The 24,513-nt window shown below is 29.8% G+C and overlaps 1 protein-coding gene across 1 annotated transcript in view; it reads right to left on the bottom strand.

The window, feature by feature from the left end:
* The window catches only part of LOC148234210 (uncharacterized), a 367,579-nt gene that overhangs the window by 63,715 nt on the left and 279,351 nt on the right, over positions 1–24,513 (bottom strand). The window lies entirely within an intron of this gene.

Raw genomic sequence — 24,513 nt, 5'->3', positions numbered from 1 at the left:
AATTATGCATTGTATTAAAAATTGTTTCTGTTTTATAAGAAGCGTTGCATAACTGTTAAATTTTGTTAACAGAGCTTGTCCCTTATGAATTAAAATAATAAAAATATATATTTCTTAAGATAAATAATGACTGTTGTCAATGCATAAAAAATCAACAGGTAATGATTTTATTCCAGTCGGTGTGTCACATCATGCAGTTTTTAACCTATTGCAAAAGTGACATCCATACATAAAAATGCAGAATTATAGGCTTGTGCCGATTTTATCAAGGCCAGCCAAAGTATTTGAAGCCTTCTTTACAAGTATGCTTTAACCAAATCAAAGGATACTTGATTGATCAACAGCATGGTGTTCGTGTATCGTGTTTTTACAATTACGTGCCGAAAAGTCGCAATATAGGCAATCTTGAATCAAAAAGCTTTTGATAAAGTTTGTCATGCTTTTTTATAAAAAAAAATCGAGTTTTATATTTTACCCTAAAATATTGTTTTTTGAATCATACTTTTCAAATCATCGTCAATATATTCAATATGGGAAACACAAGTTATCTTAATACATTGTTACATTCCTCAAAGTTTTAAAAATTATTCGTAATTCGATTTTTTTACTTTTTGTCAAAGATCTTGGAGTATTCCTTAAAAAATATTTTTTTGAGGATTGTAAACTATTTTAATTTTATGCTAAAAATGTGGGTGGTCATCCGATTGCCATTTACCATTAAAAAATGTTATTATGTAACATATTTGAGAGCAAAGGCACCGCTTAAATTTGATTAAAAATTGGATAACAATGTGATACATCGCACATAAGTGGTAATCGATTTACGTGTATTGTCACAAAAGAGCTACTAATTCCAGCAGCATATAGAAAACATATGCAATAAAGCCTAAAAAATGTTGAAATTTGCATTGCGATACCTGCATAAATTGAAAATCTCGAGGGTAGTGTCTGCGTTATATATTCACCTATTGCGCAGTACTCTCAGTTGCCAAATAATGTAATCGACTCACTTTTAATAGAAAAGGTCCAAAAAATAATTATTTGATATCTGTACATAAAGGAATATAAATATTATCAATTTTTTTTTCAATGAAAGGCCTACACGGTATGCTGGGATAATTTGTTTAAAATATAAACAGGAGTAATGATAGATCAACTGAACGTACATCCGTATCATGTGCTTTAGAGTTAATAATAGAGGCGTAAACAACACTTGTATTCTCTTTCGCAATTATCAATAATAATGAAATGGATAGCTCTCGAACTGACTGTGTTAACGCAAATATAGTATATTTTATTGATGCGTTGTGGTCTAACCATAAGTGTATATAATTTAATCTAATTGTTTCTGTGAATATATTTTTTACGTATTTTTTTAATACGTATTGTTTTATCTCTCTGCAGGGTGCATTAATGTAAAGTTGTTGTGACCGGCAAATGTATTATTGTATTTTTTGGAAGCTCGGATTGTAGCGTCAAAATGCATCTGCCTTTGTTTATTGCGTTTTTAACGCGTGTGCGTGTCAAGTGTTTCACATCTGGCCGGGTTTTTTCGCTGTAATGCTATATATATATATATATATATTTTATCATACAGAAATAGTAAATATTAAAATCATTATATGACATTACACATTTAGTATAATATTTAATATAGCTTCCAATTTCGATAAATATTACTTTATTTCGCATAATAAATAATGAAAACATAGCAACTTTATTGTTAAAAAAATTAAAAGTCGTGTTTTTGTTGTCGAGAATGATATTAAATCATATAATAATTTCTGTCGTTCACTGACATCAAAATCACATGTCAACAGAGCACGACGTCGAAATTAAAAAGTTTTTAATAATATTAAATATAATTTGACAAGTTGTTTTGTCAGTTATTTTAGTCATTTTAGCATACAACAATAATAAAAATTACTTATGAGGTCATTATATAATTTATTTTTTATACACATTCATATATACCATGTGTTTATAGGCAGATTAATGTATACGGAATTGCATGCCGCGAATATGCCACTTGAAGTTTCAATTAAATGTACAAGTTTCATATTTCGTTAATAAAATTTAACTTCAATAGAAAGGGTTAACGGGCGCACACAGACTGGCCTCAGTTAATTGAAAACGGTACAACTTTATGCATATTATATTTCACTGGTTAGTGAGTGAGTTCATTAGTAATGTAATACTGTACACGGATTTTTCATTTGAAATGGAGATAAATCAACAGCTTCAGAGAACAGCTCAAGGGAATACGAACTTTATTTTAAATCGAAAAAATAATTTAGTTAAATAAATATAAGGGATTTTAATACTGATTGTTGGTCAATCGGTATAAACCATTAGATTATAAGCCATTTTTTGATAAAATAGTACGACAAAATTATTTAGCTCTATACGAATGTCGTACAATTTTAATATTTTAAACGTGCATAAAATAAACGTGTTTACTTTCTTACATAAAAAGTAAACAGCTGTATGAAAACTTCTTGCATTATGATTTTAGTTTGTGGTTAATGTGTTGTTTACGGTTTGCGGAAGTAGTCAAATAAATCCATGAGATTTACGCAAAAAACTACAAAGCAGTAATCTGAAACGAATACATAAATTGGCCTAAAGGTATGGGTTCACAAAATATGCCCCCAAAAGGATCTTTACCGTGTATTGCATTAAATATTGCGTAGTTAAGTGTGATAAAAAAAATCATGAATGAAATCAGTAAAAACGTTATTAAATAGTATTTATCATATAAATTAATAATTTTATAAATATTAATTTTTTGTTCAATAATTTTAGGTATTTAACGTAATTTAGTATATTATTTTTTATTTAAATCCCTATTTGCTAACTTAATGGGCTAAAGAAAATTGTTTAAAAAAATGTTACGGTTTCTATATTAAGTTAATATTAATATTTTCTTGTAATTGATGTTCTTAGTTTTAATTGAAGCAAATTATCATTTACAATGTAATGCGCAACAAATTAAATGTTGACAAATATTCCTATTAATAAAAAATCTTTATTTTTGTTGTTTATACAAAATATTCCTAGCAACATAAATATACATTTTTATATGAATTAATGGTTTCTTTCAACATAACAAAATCAAATTATTGGAATGATACAAGAAACATGCGTGCTTATGATAAATAACTATTATTTTTTATAATAATATATTGACAACATGCGGTTTGCATGCAATTTTGCGTATTGTAGAATGTGCGCATTGTCATAGATAAACAATGAATGAAAATAATCGCCGAAAAATCAATGTGAACGAAAAAAAATTATACTAGAGCAATCAAAAGTATTTAAATGAAAAACTATATATATATACACTAAATACTAATATTTTTAATACAAAGATAAGATAACTTAATATAAAACGTAAAAATACATGCTAATTTCATTAGTTGTAGTTGTATGTATTTTAAATCGTTGCAAAATAAGGAATAAAAAATAAAAAATATAAAAATCACTACAAAAAGAGATTTTATGTTATTGTAGTTGGTTTCTTGTTAACGTGTGAAAAATATGTAATTTAAAAAAAATTATGTAATCAAACCTGGTTTCAGAAAATAAGGCAATGTGATGGAAAATATTTAAATGTTAAGTTATTATATTTATCATTATTATTATATGTAATAAAAAAGCAAATACTACTATTTTTTTCCTTGGTATTTTCTATCAATACATCTGCTTAAGATAAGAAAAAATATTATTATTTTATAAATGCATAGATAACTTGTGTGACTTTTGTCAGGAGTGTTTTTTTTTTTTGAAGACAAAGTTTTCTGTTATTATTTGATTTTTGTATGCCAAAAATTGATTCCGTCACGTACAATTGGTATATGTTAGTTATACGTAAAGATTTTCGCGCTTGTGTCTATGTTACAGGAGTCTTAGAAGCGAATTCAAAGACCAGGGGACGCGAAAAGAGAAGCGGCGGCTTCTGCGATCTTTGATGGTTGGTTAGGCTTTCTCTTGATTCAAGTTCGAGAGCTCTTGATGTACAAAATAAAAAAAAATAGAAGAACCAGAGGGTGTAAATGTATTAAAGTTTAATAGTCAGTAGAAGTCTCTGAGGAAATTTGGAAGTTATTAATTTAGAAGTCATTTTAACAAAATTAAAATATATACTCATTCGTTCCGAAAGTAAGGCCTAACCACGGAAGAGAGATCTAGGGATTAAACAATTGCGCTAATAATTGTATATATTTTAGATATAACCTATTAGGTTACTGGGGCGTTAAGCACTCGTAAGTATCCGAAAAAATACTATTTATTTGGTTGACAAACAATGCGTATATCCGCATTGTCTGTCACCCATTTTGTATATAGCCGCTGGAGCAGATTACGAACGGCCGTTTAGATCACAATCTCGAATGCACGTATTATTCCCTCTTAAAACATTTGCGATAGATTGCTTTTTCATTCATGCCGGGTAATTTGATTTATGCTTCAAAAAGGTTTCGGAGTCCCATTTAACCAAAGAATTACTTTTTTTGTCTTAGACGTTTAAAACCCATCTTTAAATATCACATGCTGAAACTGGCTTTGTCATTAGTGTTAATGATTCAATAGCATGATAATTTGCTTCTTACGCCTGTGAATTTTGCTAAAAGCTTTTTGCCATAAAATAAAAATAACATTTAATTTTAAAAGGCATAAAATAAAAAAATAATATTACACTTTTACATTATTTTCCGTCCTCGCTTATCAAGCGATGTTTAATATCGAATTAAGTTAAGGAACTTTTACTCATTTACTAATTTTTTAAGGCGAGTAAAAATCGAGAAAACACCCGTGATTAAATTTTTCAACTCAATTACAATCCAACGAGCCAATGACTAATGGATTGCGCCGTTGATTAAAACTAAACTCTTGCTGATTAACATTGGCGTTTTTCTGCGATGCTTATATTATATAAAATTAGATTAAAATAAAATAAATGTTATTATTGTAATAGTAGATTAAGTGTTTGATTAGGGAGCATCTTATGAACATTTAAATAAAATTATTGGGTGGTAGAAGTGTAAGAAATCATGTGTTTAATTTTATTTTTATTTGTAAAATTTTGATTATGGTTGGATATCCATTCGGTAAAGCGTAACTAAAAAGAAAGTTCATTTTTTATTTTGTGGAGCTTTCAACCACATGCACAATTTTACCATTTCGGTGAAACTAAAACACTGCTCAAAAGTAAGGTCACGAACAGTATTTTTCACAACAATGTCAGAGAAACATCATGACCAAATAATAATTATTAATATTGTACGTACCACTTTATAGCACGTCCATCCCTAGACATTTAGAGGGTATGTCCAAGAAGCAATGCGATTGACTTGCCAACATTCACATCTGCGTATCAATAGTCTTGAGCCGGCATTATAAAATATGTGACAGATAGAAGAGATGCAGAAGACAGACGAGCCAAGAGACTGCATCGACACAAAATACATCAACAGATCGTTCAGAAAGACTATCGAGAACACATCACAACAAGTAAAAGATGCTACACCGATATCATAACCGGCAACCGCCAGCGAAGACTCTCCGAGTTTCAAGATCTGCCATTTCAAATTTCAACTTCACTGCCCGATAGCAGCATCTACGTTTTTTCTATATATGTGGTGATATATATATGAATATAAAATATACTATTACTAGTAAAAACACATTTTTTTTGTCTCAAAACCCATTAGTGGTAATATTAAAATCGATACTCTAATAAAGTGGTTCTTAACCTTTTCAAAGTCACGGTGCACTTTTGATCATGGGAAAAAGTGGCGGTGCACCAGAATTAAGAGGTCGAAAAAAATATGTGGACATAATTTTTATTACATATTTAAAAAAAATAATAGGTACGTACAAAATTACATACAAATTTCTTACATAATTTTTAAAATTTAATTATATAAAAAAGTTTAGTATTGAAAATAAATTTAGGTAGTTAATTTTGCCCTAGAACCAATTTTTAATTACGTGTTTTATTAAAAATATTTGTATTAATATTTAAAGGTGCTTTTTGGATGGCAAATCTAAGTGGTGCATTTTCCCCCTTTTTTTACCCAAAATGACGTTCCTGCTTAACATAATGAAATTGATATGATCGATCAAAAATTAATTAATGTGATACCTGAGCTTGTTGCCTTTTGCAGATATCAGAAATATTAGGTAGAATATTTTATGTAGTTACCCTGAATTCTTCGTTTAAATTTTTTTCTGTCTTTCTCGTTTTTAGTTTTCATATTAGTTGTTGTTGAGAAACCAAGCTCACACAAATATGATGTTGAAAACTGTAACAAAATTTTCAGTGCCTTCACGTAAAGAACTGAATATTCCTCTTGGACAGTAATCCAAAAATTCTTCATAGTTATTTCGGAAAATTTAATTTTTAGAGTACGATCAGTCGACAATTAGACTAATTTGATGATTTCGTATCCGGTCATAATTTTCTATATTTAAGAATGGAAAATAATGTGCAATTTTTTCTTCCAATAAAGTTAAATGTTCTATTATTGCGGAAATAACTTTCTTGGGAATGTTTTCGTTAAGTGAAGGAAACATATCTACTTTTTTTTCTATTATTCGATTTTTCGAAAGAGTTATTTTTTTCCGAAATCCTGTCAATTTGTCAATGGATGTCATGAATTTTTCGTTTTCTCCTTGAATGCTAGTGTTAACGTTATATAACTAATTAAAAATATCTGCTAAATATGCCACTTTAGCATACCAATCATTATTCTGAAGACATTTTAAAAAATCATCCATACCTTCATTTCGAAAAAAGATTAACAATTCATTCTTAAGTTCTATGAATCGGCATAAAACTTTACCTTTAGATAACCACCTGACTTCAGTGTGAAAAAGCAAACACTCGTACATAGCTTCCATAGAAATGCAAAGTTTTTTAAACATGCGTGTTTTTAAAGGTCTTGATTTTATGAAATTCACTATATTTACAACTTGATTTCGTATAGGTTTTAGTGTTGCTGGTAATGTTTTCTTTTAAATTAAAGATTCTCTATGTAAAAAACAGTGCGTAAATATAATATTATGTTTTCTTGTCTTTGCAAGTGTTACAAATCCTTTAAATGAGCCTACCATTGAAGGAGCACCATCCATACAAATTCCTACACATAATTCCCATGATATTTTAAATTGTTCTAAATATGAATAAATAAGATCAAAAACATCTTGTCCTGTCGTATGCTCGGTAAGTTCTTTGCAGCATAGATATTAATTCACTGTTTTGTTTTTATTTATGAAACGAACGAATCCTAGTATTTGTGCCTTACCGCTAATGTCAGTAGATTCGTCGACTTGTAAAACAAAATATCGCTTGGAAAGTTTATCGTTAACTGTTTTCTCAGTATCATCCGACATATTTAATTTTTTTTATTGTATCGTTTGAAAGAGGAATTTTTATAATTTCTTTTTTGCTTCATCACCAAACATAATTTTTCCTATTTCACAATATGCAGGTAAAATTAGAGACTCTGCTATAGTATGTAGTTTTAATGGTACAGCAATCAATTCAGCAATCTTGTATGACGCCAGTTGTGCCTTATCGGAAATTTTAACAGTTTTTTCAAAATATTTCGCTTGTTTATTTTGCATGCTTAACAATCTTTTGAAGTTATCTTTACTTTTTGATGCAAGATCGGCGTGCTTCGTAGTGAAGTGGCGATTTAACTTGTCAGTATACATCGCGCTATTGGACAGTTTTTCTCCACATACAACACATAGTGGAATGTGATATCCTTTCTCATTGATGCTAGTAAAACTTAAACGTAAATATTCTTCAGAATACTGTCCATTATTTTATTTTTTATTTTACTGGATATATTTTCTTTTGTATGAGACGTATGATGTCTAGTAACATCTTCACTACTTCTTTCACTTGTACTTCCAGTGTCATTAATATTTTGTTCTTATTCCCAATTTCGTTTGGAAATAAATTTATCCATTGTGGGGTATCACGACTATAATAACATATAGATTGATTAAAACATTAAAATTTTACTATTTTGCGGAATTTTTGTTTTTACCAATTTTCTCGCGGTGCACTTGCAATAAGCTCGCGGTGCACTGGTGCACTGCGGTGCACCGGTTAAGAACCACTGCTCTAATATGTTACTTTACTACGACCTATAAAAAACTTTGTAAAAATTATCACTAACTAAAAGAAAGTTAATCATGTTGCGCTCCATTATATGTTCTGATTATTCTCTAATATTCTTAACGCTTCATAATCTATTCTATCCATTATATGTACTAAATACTGTATTATAATACTATGTAAGTAAATAAAAAAACGTTTAACGTATCATAAAAATAGCTTTTCTAAATACCTTTTTAATTTATCTTTTGTAAATTTCATATACATATGTATATTCTAGAAACAATGGTAGCCCAAAACTATTACATCTACTTCCATTCCTAAGAAAATTCGTAAGAAAAATGTTTATAGATAGCACTTATTTACACAATCGTATTTTTGTGAACTCCTTATACATATGTATGTAGATAAAGGATACGTGCAAATCTCAAAATGTTATTTTTCAGCACTTCTTTTACCACTATTTCTATCTGGAAGATAAAAACGATATAAATCACACGCCGGAGCATGTTTCTTAGCAGCCACCCGGTATATATCACACGGTGTCGTTTTTTTCGTGTGAATGAACGTCACCCCGCTCGGCACGCGCTGCCATTTTTTGCTGATCAAGTCACGGCTATGATTCTCCAACGAAGGGCGTAATGAATTTTATTACGGCGCTCGAATCGCGTGTGAAATGTTCTTGATGTGTGTGCATGACGGAAAAAAATGTATAAGTTTCGTATGTATTATTACACTTTTTGCGAACTATGTGTCAACTGATGATAATAACGGGCCTACCAGTGGTGGTACAAGATATATATTTTATTTATTCAAATTAAATTAAAACTAATAATAAGTAAACTAATAGATTATCCTAATGTGTCATGCAGGTAAAAAAGAAACATTGCATTATTACAATACACAAAACATATTAAATAAGTAGGATTAAAAATAGTACACTAAAGAAATAAAGCATAGTAAAATAAAAATCATAAATTATTATTAAAATAAATTATACAAATAGGACCAGCTCCTCATAGCTAACCCTTTTATAGTCCTATGTCGAATCTCATTCTACATCAATTTTGTTATATTGGGTTCTATGTCTCATTCAACATTTTTTTCATTTTTATTATTAGCTAAAATTTTGAAGCGTAGTATTTTTTTCATCATATATTTAAATTTATATTAGTATTTTGCAAAGAAATTACATAGCTTGTGGGTTTTTTAGGACTACAAAGAGCTAAGGAGCCGGGTGATTTCACACATAAATGAGTCGGCTAGTGCAGACGTTCTGGCTCAAAAAAACAGCAAAAGAGAACGCGATCGCGATTCTCGAATACGTTCTGGAACCCAAAATTGGAATTGCTTGAGAATAGTTTGATTATTGCCAGAACTCTTTAGTATTTTATTTTATATTAAATCATAATGAAAATGAAACTCTTATGCTTCAGGGGAAAAGTATAAAAGTTTTTATCCCATAAAATCTGTAATAGGCGTAAAATGGCTAGTGCGTTACATTATTCGATTTACAATAAGCTGATGAAAAACAGAAAAATTCTTATACGCAATAACAATTATGATCTATATTTAGATTTGTGTAACTACGTATACACACTGTCATAACCCAGGCATATGCACGTGTAATCTGTGGTATGTGTGAAGTTTTAATGGTCGTAGTAATATTGGGGGTGCAAATCTCCCCCGCGGCAGATGTGTCGTCGGGGCAGATGTTTTGCCGTTCAATACGTAGCAGCCCCCAAAGTATGCTGGCAAATCACGATTCACCCTTTGGGATACCACCGCAAGTCTAGACAGATGAACTGTCACATAATGCTTGTTTCATTTTATCATTTTCAATGCCGCGCCGTATATTAATTTTTGTCATTAGTTTGCCGTAGCTTGATCGCTCTCTAAAATAATGATAAATTATATATTTTACTTTAGTTAAATATTTGTATAAGAGAGACACATAAGTATGAGTTCTTTTATCGCAACAGGTGTTGCAAATCACTGCAAAATATATGATAGATGACAATAACTAAATAATTTCACACATCAGTATTCGAATTAATTTAATACAACATGGGACGAGATTAGAAATATAGATGTAATGTAATATATTAGTTGATCTTTTATAAATTTTGCATTCATTTTTAGGGAGTGTCCAAATATGATTCAAGTTAATAAGTTGTGTTTGTGTTAAATTTATAAAAAATAAACATATAATAAAATAAAAATTCTATGAAATTAATATTTTATATAAGCATTGTAGAAATATATGTATATTTATTTAGTGTAAATCTAATTTGTTAAATATCAATATTAACACTAATTACTTGATTATATCACAAGACAAACCTTGAGGAATGATTTATAGAAACGACACAATCAAGTGTCAATGTTTCTTTTACATAAAGGTTCTAAGGGTACCGCAAAATTGACGATGGAGTTTTGGTGGAGCGCGAGAGACGGCAAAACCGACCCCAGAATTCGTATTTATCATGTTTTTTTAAGAAATTAAAATAACGCAATATGAATTTTAGTTTTATATTTTGTGATACTAAATATAATATTCACGTTTGTTTTTATTAAATTTTTACTTTAAGCGCTAGGTCTTATGCGAATGAATCAGAGCCAGCCCTTGTTATTAGGTTGTGCATTTTAATAAACAATATCGAACAGTTCAGCTTTCAGACCCCTGACTATCTGCTTTGCTTAATACGCTCATAAATGAGAAGTAGAAGCGATGTTGTTTCACTAAATAATAACACTTAATACTGCGTAAAATTTCAGCTGAAGTTTCTTAGGGATGTTTGTATTGTCTGTTTCTCTTGATCTTGTATACGAATACTCGCTTATATGATACAGCTATTTTAACGAGTGATTACGGTCTTAAAGCAAATATTAATAATAAAAAAAGTTAAGGTTGAAAATTTCAATCAACCAGTAAAACAGAATCCAATATATTCACGAAATCCAGACAAATTTTGCCACCGCCTCTCCAAAGTGAACTGGGTAATTATATAGAATGGAAATCCAGCATTAAGTACCTGGGCTTACACGTGAACTCAAAGCTTGAATTTAATAAACGTATTTTAGAATTTCAATCTTACCGCCATCGCTGCTCTTAGATTGATATTTAATAGAAAGAGTGCGCTTAACATATGGCAGTACGGTATAAAGTAGCACTAGTAATACTATATTTTCTTAGCTAAGAGGTATCCTAAATAAAGATATAAAAATAATATAAATTACAAATTTTTATACTAATTCTGAAAAAAAATCATACTAGCTTTCAAATACAAAAATTATAGCAAAAAATACTAAAAAATATTTCGCGCAACCAAATAGACCCAATAATCTCGTGTATCAGAATTACGATAAAAATAACATTAAATTTATTATAAGCACAGAATACCAAAGCACATATTGCTTTATTGGTTCAAGAACACATTCGGCTTAATGTACTTAAATTAGCATTAAATCCATGTTTTTTTTTCACTTATTTGTAAAAGGTTCGCCACTAATAATGTAGCTAATAATAAAACTGTAAACATAAAAATGGTTATAAAACAGTTTGGACTTTAAAGCTCTGTGATTTCATTTCGAGCTTGGTCTCTACCAATAATCAACACATCGGAAAATAAACTTCAGTAATGCAATTTCTACTATAAACTACATAAGAATAAATAATACATATGTACGCATTTTTTGCATGAAAGTTCGAGATATTATGCCTCATATGTATACGTGCGTTTGCATTCGAACTATTTAAAGTTTAGTTTTATTGCTGATGAAAGGGTCCGTTTCCGCGACGTTAATGCTTGACGGGGTCAGCGGTGAATACTCTCCTGGCCCCTTTGTGTGCTCTCGAAACGGGAATGTGGAATAAAATTATACCATTAAATAGAGTCGCCCCCTTTATCTGCCCGCCCCGGCGAAAGATTATGTTACCCGGCGAAAGAAACGCCGATGGGATTTATTGCGCAGTACCCCAGCATTGACCTCAAACTTTTGTAATTGGATACGAAGAAGTCTTTGCGAATGACGTTTTGTTTTCTTTGTTAATTAAAAATATATATTATATTTTATTGCATTATAAAAACATTTTTGTGATGGCGATGCATACACGCGATCGTATTAAAAACGAGACTGAAAAAAAGACACGCAAAATATTTTTTTTATACTTCCTTTGTTAAAAAATAATGTACTATGAATTGCTACTTATTAAGCGAAAGCTCTGATGTTACAAAATCATTATTCTACTACAGAGAAAGAAAAAAGTTTTCATTTACGAAAATAAAAATATTTAAATGTTTTCTAAAATTAAATTTATTTTACGTGTTTTTTTTTTTTTTTTATAAAAGTTTATTTCTTAAATAGACATAGGTAAAATAGCATACAGATATATTAAATGCACAATACTGGTTCATAACCATTTACATTGTTTACAAATTGTTAAGTTATACAATAACATAAAAAGAATAATAAATTATACGAGAGTATACTAAATTAAAGAAAAAATACATAAAACCTTTTACAAATTTAAAAAATCCAAAAAAAAAAAAAAAATTTTGGAAAAGAACGAAGCAGATGAGAAAAACAAATTATACAAAATACATAATATACAAAATAAAACACATACAAAGGTAAATAAACCTAGCCCTGTAGACCTGAAACTGATGACACTGCGATGAGCTTAACTGCATCAAAGCAATATGTGCTTAGGCATTTTATGTTTGTATTTAAATTTAAGTTTTGCTTTGTCGTAATCACCGATTCTTGAAATTACTGGGTTTGCGTGGTCTCGCGAGATTTTTTTATAGTATTTTTCGGTTTGATAATAACAGTATTCTTTAATGGTAGGAATTAAATGTTTGGTGTGGAGTTTTTTAAGGTTAGTATAAAACGGTGTATTATAAATTATTTTTATGGCTTTATTTTGGATTACTTGCAGTTTATTAAAATTACTATTACTCGCGTTACTCCACACTGAACAAGCGTAAGTTAAAACAGGTCTGATTAATTGTCTATAGACTAGAATTTATTTTTTATTGTAAGCGCACTTTTTCTATTAAATATTGATTTTAGAGCCGCAATGGCGCCGAGCCCTTTTGACCGGAGTTCAGTTATATGTTTATTGAATTTTAGTCTGGAGTCCAGGTGTATACCCAGGTATTTAACGCTCGCTCTCCATTCAATGTTATGCCCTTGTTCACTTTTAATGGGTGCAGGCAAGGGTTGTCTACGTTTAGTGAATATTATAGCTTCTGTTTTGTCTTGATTAATTTTAATTCTCCATTTCATAAAATATTTTTTTAAGTTTTCAAGGGATTTTTGAAGTTTGACTGCAATAGGTTTAAGACCTTAAGAACTAGTAAGGATTGCGGTGTCGTCAGCGTACATTGAGAGTTTAGTATTTTTTAACATTGGAATATCATTAGTATATAGAATGAAGAGAAACGGGCCAAGTATACTTCCTTGAGGAACACCAGCATTTTACGTGTTAAATGTATTTTAATTAAAGTAAATAATCTGCAAAACTTACAACAGAAAGACCACAAGAGCCGTAAAAAATATAAATATCTTAGGGTTTTGGTACGAATTAACTTAAGTTTGGTGAAATTCGAAAAAAGTCCACTGTAGGTGAAATTCGAAGGTTTAAAATAACTAGAGCTAAAAGATGTTATTTTCTTTTCCTTAAAAGTAAATTGCACATTAAAATAAATTACTTATTCAAAAATCTATAATAAGACCTGCAATAACATAAGCTTCTCCGGTTCGGAGATACATAATTAAACTACAAAAATACCCGAAAAAACTTCAGACCCCAACAAAATATTTCGCCAAGAATCCCGTCAAATGTTCCATTGTTTGTTTGCCACTCGATGTTACACCGTGATTTAAAAAGAGATATATTTTGAAAAATCGGACAAATTTCATTAAATTGTACTAATATTAAACCTTCATTAAGAATAAATAAAAATATGTTTTAATATACATATGTTGCTCACAATTTAAACGAGCTGTGTTTTCAATGTTTGAATGATGCAAAAAGGGGCCGTTTCTATTGTCAATCAAACAGAAGAGGAAGGGAATGTAGGTGAGAATACAAGTGAAGAAGATACTATCAAGTACATTATCCATTTTATTGGACCCTATCGACCAAAAGGGATTCGAATAAACGATATAATAGCTTGTAGAAAAATTCGTTCTGATATTCGAGACATTTAGTCTGTATTGTAAATATTATATATTGTACATACAATTTTAAAAATAAATAAAAATTGATAGTTTGGATTATCCGTGTTTTTTAATTATATGAGCTCTTCTTCTCCTGCCCGGATAATCGAGAGTATACTGTGTTTTAATTATATTAAATTTAAATGATTCAAAAACTAATTTCTTTCTTAAGAAATTTTCTCACCTCATGGATAATTTTTTATTTCCATTAGCAAAAAATGTTGTAAATTTTGATTAAAAATATTGCGATAGCCCATTTTTTATAAAGTCTGCATTTTAGAAGTGTTGCATCGATAGTAGTCGGAAAGAACAAGTTCTGGGTAATAAGATGGATGAAATAAAACTTTCTAGCCAAGTTCCTTGATTTCATCAAGAGTCAATTTCGCCACATGGAGACGCGCATTGTCGTATTATGGTACTATAATTTTTACTTCCTCTTGCAAACGATCCAGCTGATCAAAATATAAGCTTTCTTTTATTGTTTGGCCAGGTTTAAGAGCTTTGTATTGTAGTCCCATTGCAATCCCACCATATACACAAAATTACATTTTTTACAGTGGGTTCGAGCTTCGAGTTAGGATTTGTACTTAGCTTATAGATAACCACTGTCTTCTACGACAATTGTTGTCCTACAACACCCTTGTTATTTTCCCTTAATTCGTGTGGAATCTATACAAGTAGTCTCTAAGCCAGTGGTTCTTAATTGGTGCACCGCGACCTTATTGCAAGTACAGGGCGAGAAAATTGGTAAAAACGAAAAATCCGCAAAATAGTAAAATCTTAATGTTTCAATCAATCTATATTTTATAATAGTCGTGATACCACAATAGATAAATATATTACCAAACGAAATTATGAATTAGACCAAAATATTAATGACACTGGGAGTACAAGTAGTGACGATGTTATTAGCCACCATACGTCTCATACAAAAGAAAATATATCCAATAAAATCAAAAAAATGAATGGACAGTATTCTGAAGAATATTTACGTTTCAGTTTTACTAGCATCAATGAGGAAGGATATCACATTCCACTATGTGTTGTATGTGGAGAAAAACTGTCTGTGAAAAAAAAAAAAAAAAAAATTGTTAAGCATGCAAAATAAACAAGCGAAATATTTTGAAAAGACTGTTAAAATTTCCGATAAGGCACAACTGGCGTCATACAAGATTGCTGAATTGATTGCTGTACAATTAAAACCACATACTATAGCAGAGTCTCTAATTTTACCTGCATGTTGTGAAATAGGAAAAATTATGTTTGGTGATGAAGCAAAAAAGGAAATTATGAAAATTCCTCGTTCAAACGATACGATAAAAAAAAGAATTAAATATGTCGGAAAACAGTTAACGATAAACTTTCCAAGCTATATTTTGTTTTACAAGTCGACGAATCTACTGACACTAGCGGTAAGGCACAAATACTAGGATTCGTTCGTTTCATAAATGAAAACAAAATAGTGAATCAATATCTATGCTGCAAGGAACTTACTGAGCATACGACAAAACAAGATGTTTTTGATCTTATATATTCATATTTAGAACAATTAAAAATATCATGGGAGTTATGTGTAGGAATTTGTATGGATGGTGCTCCTTCAATGGTAGGCTCATTTAAAGGATTTGTAACCCTTGCAAAGACAAGAAAACCTAATATTATATCTACACACATAGAGAATCTTTAGTTTCGAAAACATTACCAGCAGCACTAAAACCTGTACTAGATAAAGTTGTAAATATAATGAATTTCATAAAATCGAGACCTTTAAAAACACGCATGTTTAAAAAACTTTGCATTTCTATGGAAGCCATGTACGAGTGTTTGCTTTTTCACACCAAAGTCAGGTGGTTATCTAAGGGTAAAGTTTTATGCCGATTCATAGAACTTAAGAATGAATTGTTAAGTTTTTTTCGAAATGAAGGTATGGATGATTTTGTAAAATATCTTCAGAATAATGCTTGGTATGCATATTTAGCAGATATTTTTAATTACTTAAATAACGTTCACACAAGCATTCAAGGAAAAAACGAAAAAAATATGACATCCATTGACAAATTGATAGGATTTTGGGAAAAATAACTTTTTGGAAAAATCGAATAATAGAAAAAAAAGTAGATATGTTTCCTTCACTTAACGTAAACATTTCCGAGGGAGTTATTTCCGCAATAATAGAACATTTAACTTTATTGGAAGAAAAGATTGCACATTATTTTCCATCCTTAATTTAGAAAATTATGACCGGATACGAAATCATCAAATTAGTCTCATTGTTGACTGATCGTACTCTAAAAATTAAATTTTCCGAAATAACTATGAAGAATTTTTGGATTAATGTCCAAGAGGAATATTCAGTTCTTTACATGAAGGTACTGAAAATTTTGTTACAGTTTTCAACATCATATTTGTGTGAGCTTGGTTTCTAAACAACAACTAATATGAAAACTAAAAAACAAGAAAGACAGAAAAGACAGAAAAAAATTTAGACGAAAAATTGAGGTTAACTATATCAAATATTCGACCTAATATTTCTGATATCTGCAACAGCCAACAAGCTCAGCTATCACATCAATTAATTTTTGATTGATCATATAAATTCCATTATGTTAAGCAGTGACGTCATTTTGGGTAAACAAAGGGGGAAAATGCATGACTTAGATTTGCCATCCAAAGAGCACCTTAAAATATTAATACAAATATTTTTAATAAAACGCATAATTAAAAATTGTCACTAGGGCAAAATTAACTAACTAAATTTATTTTCAATAACTTTTTTATATAATTTAAAAAATATGTAAAAAAATTGTATGTAATTTTGTATGTAACTATTATTTTTTTTAAATATGTAATAAAAATTATGTCCACACATTTTTTTCGACCTCTTAGTTCTGGTGCACCGACACTTTTTTCCATGATCAAAACTGCACCGTGACTTTGAAAAGGTTAAGAACCACTGCTCTAAGCCTTCCAAATTTTCTGAATGTGTCGATGCATTGTTAAATCGGGCTGGTTTAGTTTCTTGAACAGTTGATATAGTTTAAGTGGGATTTGATTCCATTTATGCAGCCAAGACATCATCGTCTATATTTTTTGATCTCCCACATATAGCACTATTCTTGATATCGTATTTTATTAACGGATATCTAATGAATTATTTTCCATTACAAATTTGTTTTAAGTGGCCGTAGTTTTTGAATATTTTAAATAAATTCATATTACATGCAATTTCGAAAATCTATATAGCAATCTTTTATATGAAAATCACAATATTATAGAGATACATATTTTTGATCAATATCGTGATGTTTTAAATTTTTTATGGTTGAAGTTTACTAATTATTTATGTATTGCGTAGACTTGAAAAGAAAATTCATAATTACGGATTTTTCTGTGTCGTTTTGCTAAATTATATTATTTAACATCCTCGTGTGGTTGAAGCACGTGATTTATCTTGGAACACATGTTTTCATCGCACAAAATATATTAATTACGCGTACACAATATTTGGTTTTTCATTTTATGAGCACGAGTTCCGAATACGTTTAAATGTCTATCTTCCCTCGAGGGTGAGCGTTCACTGATCTATAGTTCGCTTATGTTTCTAAAGGCACCATACACATATTATGATCTGAGGGTTCAGCATGAAGCTAGTCTCGAGTGAAATTGTAAATATTTTTATTAGCGTATTAAACTTCTATTGTATGTTAAATAAACATAAATTTAAAATAATATGATCAATATATAATATATAGTAGCTCTGTATACTGTAAAATTTAGTTGAAATATCATTAGTAATTTAAAAATATTAAATAAAATAAAAAAAATATAGTAAAAGTACATTTCATAGCAATTATTTTAGAATTTAATATTAAAATATAATAATAAAATACAGCGTTTATATTTTATGATATCATACGTAATATGGGGCTCTATTATATTCAATGACAATGCTTGAACCGCATAGTATGTACATCACAATATATGCTGAAAAATAGAATACGAGGCATTATCTCGTTACATCGCATCACATGGTACATTGTTATTTAGAAAAAAATGTAAAAACATGGACAAATTGGTGTATTGCCCCAGCAATGAAGGTCGAAATAGAGGATTTTGTTTAAAAATATTTCATTGTTGCGTTAAAGATGAATAAAAAGCATATAAGATAAATTTTTAAATAGAGAGTTAAAGTGCTATCACAATAAATTTATAGCTTGCACAAAAGATAAATGTTAGTAATTAAACATTTATGGAGCATTTAAAATAACTAGGCTTTATAAATTTATTCAATATGACCTGAATGAAAAGCACTAAAATCGCTTTCATGAAATTTGTTCCTCGCTTATTTAACGCAACAGGAACTTATAGTTTTTGATCGTATTGTAACGTGCGACCGACTAAAAGTGAATCATTTGTAAAAAAAATCGGTCTATACAATGGGTAGACATAAAAAGCTGCAAAAGCATTTCGTGAAACCGAAATTATTGTAAATATTTAGTGTATTGATTTGGATGGCACCTAGAACTGTAAGGTCTGACCCCTACACTTGGCAAGCGTACTCTAGAAGCCTTAGTCTGTTAAGTAATTCATTTTTAATATTGAAAAAAATAATTCATATTTATATTGCCTATAATTAAGAACTTAATATACTTCTAACTTGCATAAACGAAGGGTTTTCATTGTTTAGATTGAGATCGTTTCGGTTGTATCGAAGCGTAACGTTGTAACTAAATCTCCCAGTTTTTTATGGTTATAATATTTTTTTATTATTTTTATTATTGTATGCTTTTATCTACTCGTGCCAAAACTGCCGCAACAGATGTGCAGCTCTCCATTATTGTTGCGAGCGTGTTCAATTGCGCGTGTGAGCAACGTGTTCAAACAAGAGACGCGTGTAAACGAGAGTTATTGATGGATGTACTATTGTGACACTTTTATTTTGATTCATCATAATTCAATCTTTTCTAGCGATGGATATAAAGTGCGCATACGAATAGTGACAGGGTCGTATTTGGGTAAGAGATGCTGTCTGGAAAATATATTATGCTGGGGCTTATAACTATAACCAGATTGAAAATTAAGTTATAGAAAATTTTTGTCTTGCATAAGATGAAATTTGTTCATTATTGCTTTTAACTTTTTTTTTATTTTAGTATATTAAATAATTTTTACTGAAAAGTATATTAAAAAAAGTCTGAGTGATACAATAAAGTTCTAGAATAATATTTATATTTTCATTGAAACTTAATACTTAGTGCTAATAATATTGTATTAAATCATATGTTAGCTAATCTGTAATATGAAGAATATTTTTTTTATTAAATTAATGTAGAGTACGCTCGAGATGAGGATTCCGGTTTGTTATTGTGTGCGTGAACTGCGTGGCTCAAAACAATTTCGCTCAGAATATTTATTTTTTTTATTTTAAAAGAAAATATATGTTTATTTAACATACATACATCTGAGCTAAGTTGGAAATTTCAACGGACAATTAAAAATTCGAACGAAGAATTATGATATCAAGAATAGCCCTTGATGTGAGAGACCAGTTATATACGAAATGTCTTGCATACATGGTAGGAATTTATACTCAAACTATTCATCAGTTGACTGAGAAACTAAATCAGTCTTATTTAGCAGTGCATAAACACATTAGGAACATTAGAAATGCCTGAAGACAAGATGTATAGGTTCTACATGAATTGTACGAAGAAAACATGTCGGCGCGTATATGGACATCACTTCACATTCTGGATTTTTCTCTATCATTTGATAACTGGAGATGAAAAATGTTTGTTGTACGACAACAAATGTCAAAAAACAACGGTTATCTAAAGGTAAAGTAGCAAAACCTACCTTAAAGCCATGGCTATTTTTGTGTATTGTAGGATTGCAAAGGAGCTGTGCATTATGAAATTCTTAAGCCTGACCACTAGAGTCTCCAATTACTCGAACCATCAACTACTCGAGTATCGAATATTAAAATTTTAAAATACTCGAGTACTCGAGTACTTTCGAGTATTTACCAAATGTACCAAAATAGCTATTATTCAAATTCGTGTACATATAAATAAATAAATAAAATACTTAGTATGTTAATTTTTACAATTATTTTAACTTCACGAACATACTTTTTAAAAACAATAATGCAAAAAGTGTCTCGAATTTAATATTACTGCTAACTTTTGGTTTTATTATTCCGGTTATGGAAAAAACCCTTTCCGTTGCTGTTGATGTTGGTCTTATTGTCATTAATGCGTTGGATAAGGCTTCTAGTTTATATCTGTTCGCTTTTTATAGATATAAAATTTTTTGAACTCTCTTTTTATGTTCTCTTCTTTCATTCCCTTCTCTGCTTTTCTCTTATTTCCTTCGACTATTGACAAAATAGCATTTTGTAATTCTTCTTGAATAGATTTTTTTCTTAACAATATACAATATTCTACTCCTTCTGATTAATGCAAAGAATTTAAATCTATATCCTTCGAAGATGTATTTGGGTGAATCCCTTTCACTCTAGAGCTAAACGGTTCGCAAAGAACTGACTTTACTTTAAATGCCTTTAAAACACACAATTGTTTTGATTTATATTTTAAGCTGAGGGATCAATATAAACAATTTACAACACTTTAAGCTACAACTGAATAGTCATAAAACCTAAAATTTTTTTTGTTGATATTTCATATTGTTCATTGCCATAAATTAGATAAGTCGGGACTGTCGAACAGAAAACACAAAAGAAATTTCTCCGTCGTACCCACTAACATAGCCGACGACCGGAACTATGCAACTATGGAACTATGAAAAAATTATACCTGATAGTAACCGCTCTAACTCGGGACTTCGGGCATAAACGCCAAATAAAAGCAAGACGTTAACCTTTACCGGACCGAGTTAAAGTTATTTTTGTTTCTGAAATATTTCAAAATTTTTTAATTTCGGGTATTAATTTTCTTAACAATAATTTTCAAAATACTCGATTATCAAGTACTTGAAAAATAGACAAAAATACTCGGGTATCAAGTACTCGATTACTCGAATTGGAGACTCTACTGACCACACAATAACAGCAAGCTTCACTCATGATCAGCTGGATCGTTGGAAGTATGAAAAAATCTATATTCTTGTCAACAAAATACGTATAGTTATCATACTACTTGATAAAATAATATCACACACATTATTTTTAAGACTTATTTTGAATAACAATTCTTTTAATCGATGCAGCAAATAAATCAAAATGCAGTCGAAGTGAAAAGAAGGCTATCGGAATATTTTAAGTTAAAGCCTCCAACATTCTATGCTAATGAAATTAAAAAAATGACCGAGAGGTGAAAGAAGGTTGTATTTGTGAAAGAAAGTTATATTATCATAAAAATAAAAATAAGTATTTAAAAGTGATTTTTTCGTTTCATTAAAATAACGGTATTTATTTCAGAATTACATAATAACGATAAATTAAACTATATCGTTAGTTATATTTCACATAAATTATAAATATAAAGTGACAAAATATTTTCAAGAACTATTATACAGCAACGGATTATTGCAAGGCTTTCATAGCCATAATTTGTTTGTAGTCTGCGAAGATTGCCCCGAGGTGTTTGAGCTCTTTGACCCTTTTAATGTTTCCACTAGATTAGTCCTACTTGTGTGATTAAATTCTAATCTCTCCGCCTTTAACGTCATCTGGGTAAACGCGCACCCGATCCCCTCAAATGACTCAAATGCAATCTTAATGATACAATCAAACGATAATCATTCGAGAATAAAAAATCTTCTTAAAAAGTAATTAAAACACCATCGTGAAAAGTATTCGCGGAGCGGAATTAAATCTTTTGCGCACCAATTGACAATCGCTGATTTATGACCGCAGATGACGAGTTTAAGAAACTTTGGCGCCGCAATTAATCCGATGGTAGCAGATGCCTTGATTGAGCTTTTAGTATTAATGTTCGATGGTGAAACAGCCGAGATCAAAGTGATATAAACGTAGCGGGCCCGCGGGACCAATAACCGTACGAAATTGCATTAGTTATACCAATAGTTTAATTAATTTATATATGTACTTGGAATTAATTTATCGATGTCGGAAACGGTCTTTATTCACAACACGGACGCTACGATAGGTTTAGCGGGATTAAATGAAATTACGCGCGTCTCGCCTATACACTATATTAAATTTATGTCTTTATTAACGTGCCCGGAACCGTATCATATGAAATAATAAATTGGCAGGTCCGACGCTTCGGCCGTTGGGTCGTGATCACGTTCGCGATTTGTCTCTTATCGAGGGTGACGCGAATCGGATCGATTTTGCCGTTCTATGAACGATTATATTAGAAAAATTGGACAACCAGATGATGTTTAGACTTATAAAACAAAGCTGAAATTTTAGTTTAATAAAGGTCTTAAATAATACATAAGTAACCTTGTATGTTGAAAATAAAATCTTTAATTTTGGTATAAGCAAAATATACAAATATGAAAAAAAAATAATAATGGATATTCTAAAATATATAATAAATCGAATTATTATATACCAGTGTTCTTTTTTTTATCTTGAGTGCGAGAAAGTATTTTCAGGGGTACGAGAGAAGTTTCTAACTTTTACATGCTTAATATAAAATTTAAAACAGTTTTGTGCTATATAAATTTTACTCGACTAAACTACGATCTCTTGGAGCCCATGATAAACTTTTCTATTTTTTATGTGATTTCCGACTATTATTTTATTGATCGTAGTAACCTTCGCTATGTCGAAAAACGCCAATGGAAAGACGATTATGTTAACATAAAAATATGGTATGCAACGATCAAAATGCGTTTTATGTCACAAGATATTTTTAAGCTTAAATCTTAAACCGTCAAAATTGTTACATCATTTCTACAATCTGTAGGGTGGTGAAGCTGCGGGACAATAATCTTAATATCTCGGACACGCTCAATTGGTCGACGGACAAATGTGCGATACAATAATAATGCAATAAAAATCTTATTTTTATCGTTTTATTTAGTAACATGACCCTATTATTAAATTATTAATTAACATGATTTACTACATATTAAAATATATACATACGTACACACGAAAATAAAAATTACTAATATTTTTTAGAAACGACTTTAAAGATAAAAAGCATTATATGGTCTGAACAAAATATAGAATATATATTTTTACTAAATCATAAAATATTTGTTTGATTGTTTGTTTTTTTTATTTAAGAACTTGTAAGAGTTACATGATATCATAAAACGTTTTGGCTTAAGCCGGTAATTTTAACATCATTACTGATAAATGTTTATCGTTGATTTTGCCCTTTATGCGATATTCTTTTTATGTTTTGAGCTTTAAAAATTACTTTGAGAACAAACTTTCGAAGCTTCCAAAACTTGCATATTTCACAGTTATCGATTTTAAACTATATAAAGGTAGTTCTAATAACCTAGATTTAGCACACAGTGTACTTTTGATACCTAATTCTAGGGAAACAATAATTATTCCTGTAGAATATTTAAATTATGAATTCAGTCCATCACAATTTTGACATTTCCTTTAGTTGATTCTGGATCAGAACAAGTCGACCCAATGAGAATCTTAATTTTCGATCGTCAAAGTCATGCAATGTGGAGCCAAAGCATGAAATAATTATTTTAACACTTTACCTACCGCTCACGCCAATTGGCGTCCTGAGTGTGCCGAAGTTAAACACCGCAGACGCCAATTGGCGTCCTGCGTATGTTTTCGTTTCCATGTCAAATTAAAAATACATGTTTAGTGTTTTATTAGCTTTTTTTTAAGAGATGACTAAATAAATGTATGAATTTTCATTTTATTTTAATTTTTTTTTTTTTTAAATTATATTTAGACAAATGCGAAGGTTTTATAAAAATATTTTATATTTCTGTCATCAGGCAGTTTCACTACCAGACAAACTTATGTATCTTTTGATGTGGTCCGAATATTTTAACAAATTTTTCTAGACATGTTATAAATGTAACAATGCATCAATTCAAGCCATTATTAAGTGGTTCTCAACATGTGGTTCGCCGGAAATAAAAATTATTACATTTCCTTATTATTAGATTTTAAAATTGATTGATGATTTTAAAATTATAAAAGTAAGTAATCTAGGAATTTAAATAAAAAT

The sequence above is a fragment of the Plectrocnemia conspersa genome, unplaced genomic scaffold (genome assembly GCF_051122295.1).
Source record: "Plectrocnemia conspersa isolate PC_06_02 unplaced genomic scaffold, ASM5112229v1 ptg000006l, whole genome shotgun sequence".
Taxonomy (NCBI): Eukaryota; Metazoa; Arthropoda; class Insecta; order Trichoptera; family Polycentropodidae; genus Plectrocnemia; species Plectrocnemia conspersa.
This window is presented reverse-complemented; position numbering and strand designations above follow the sequence as displayed.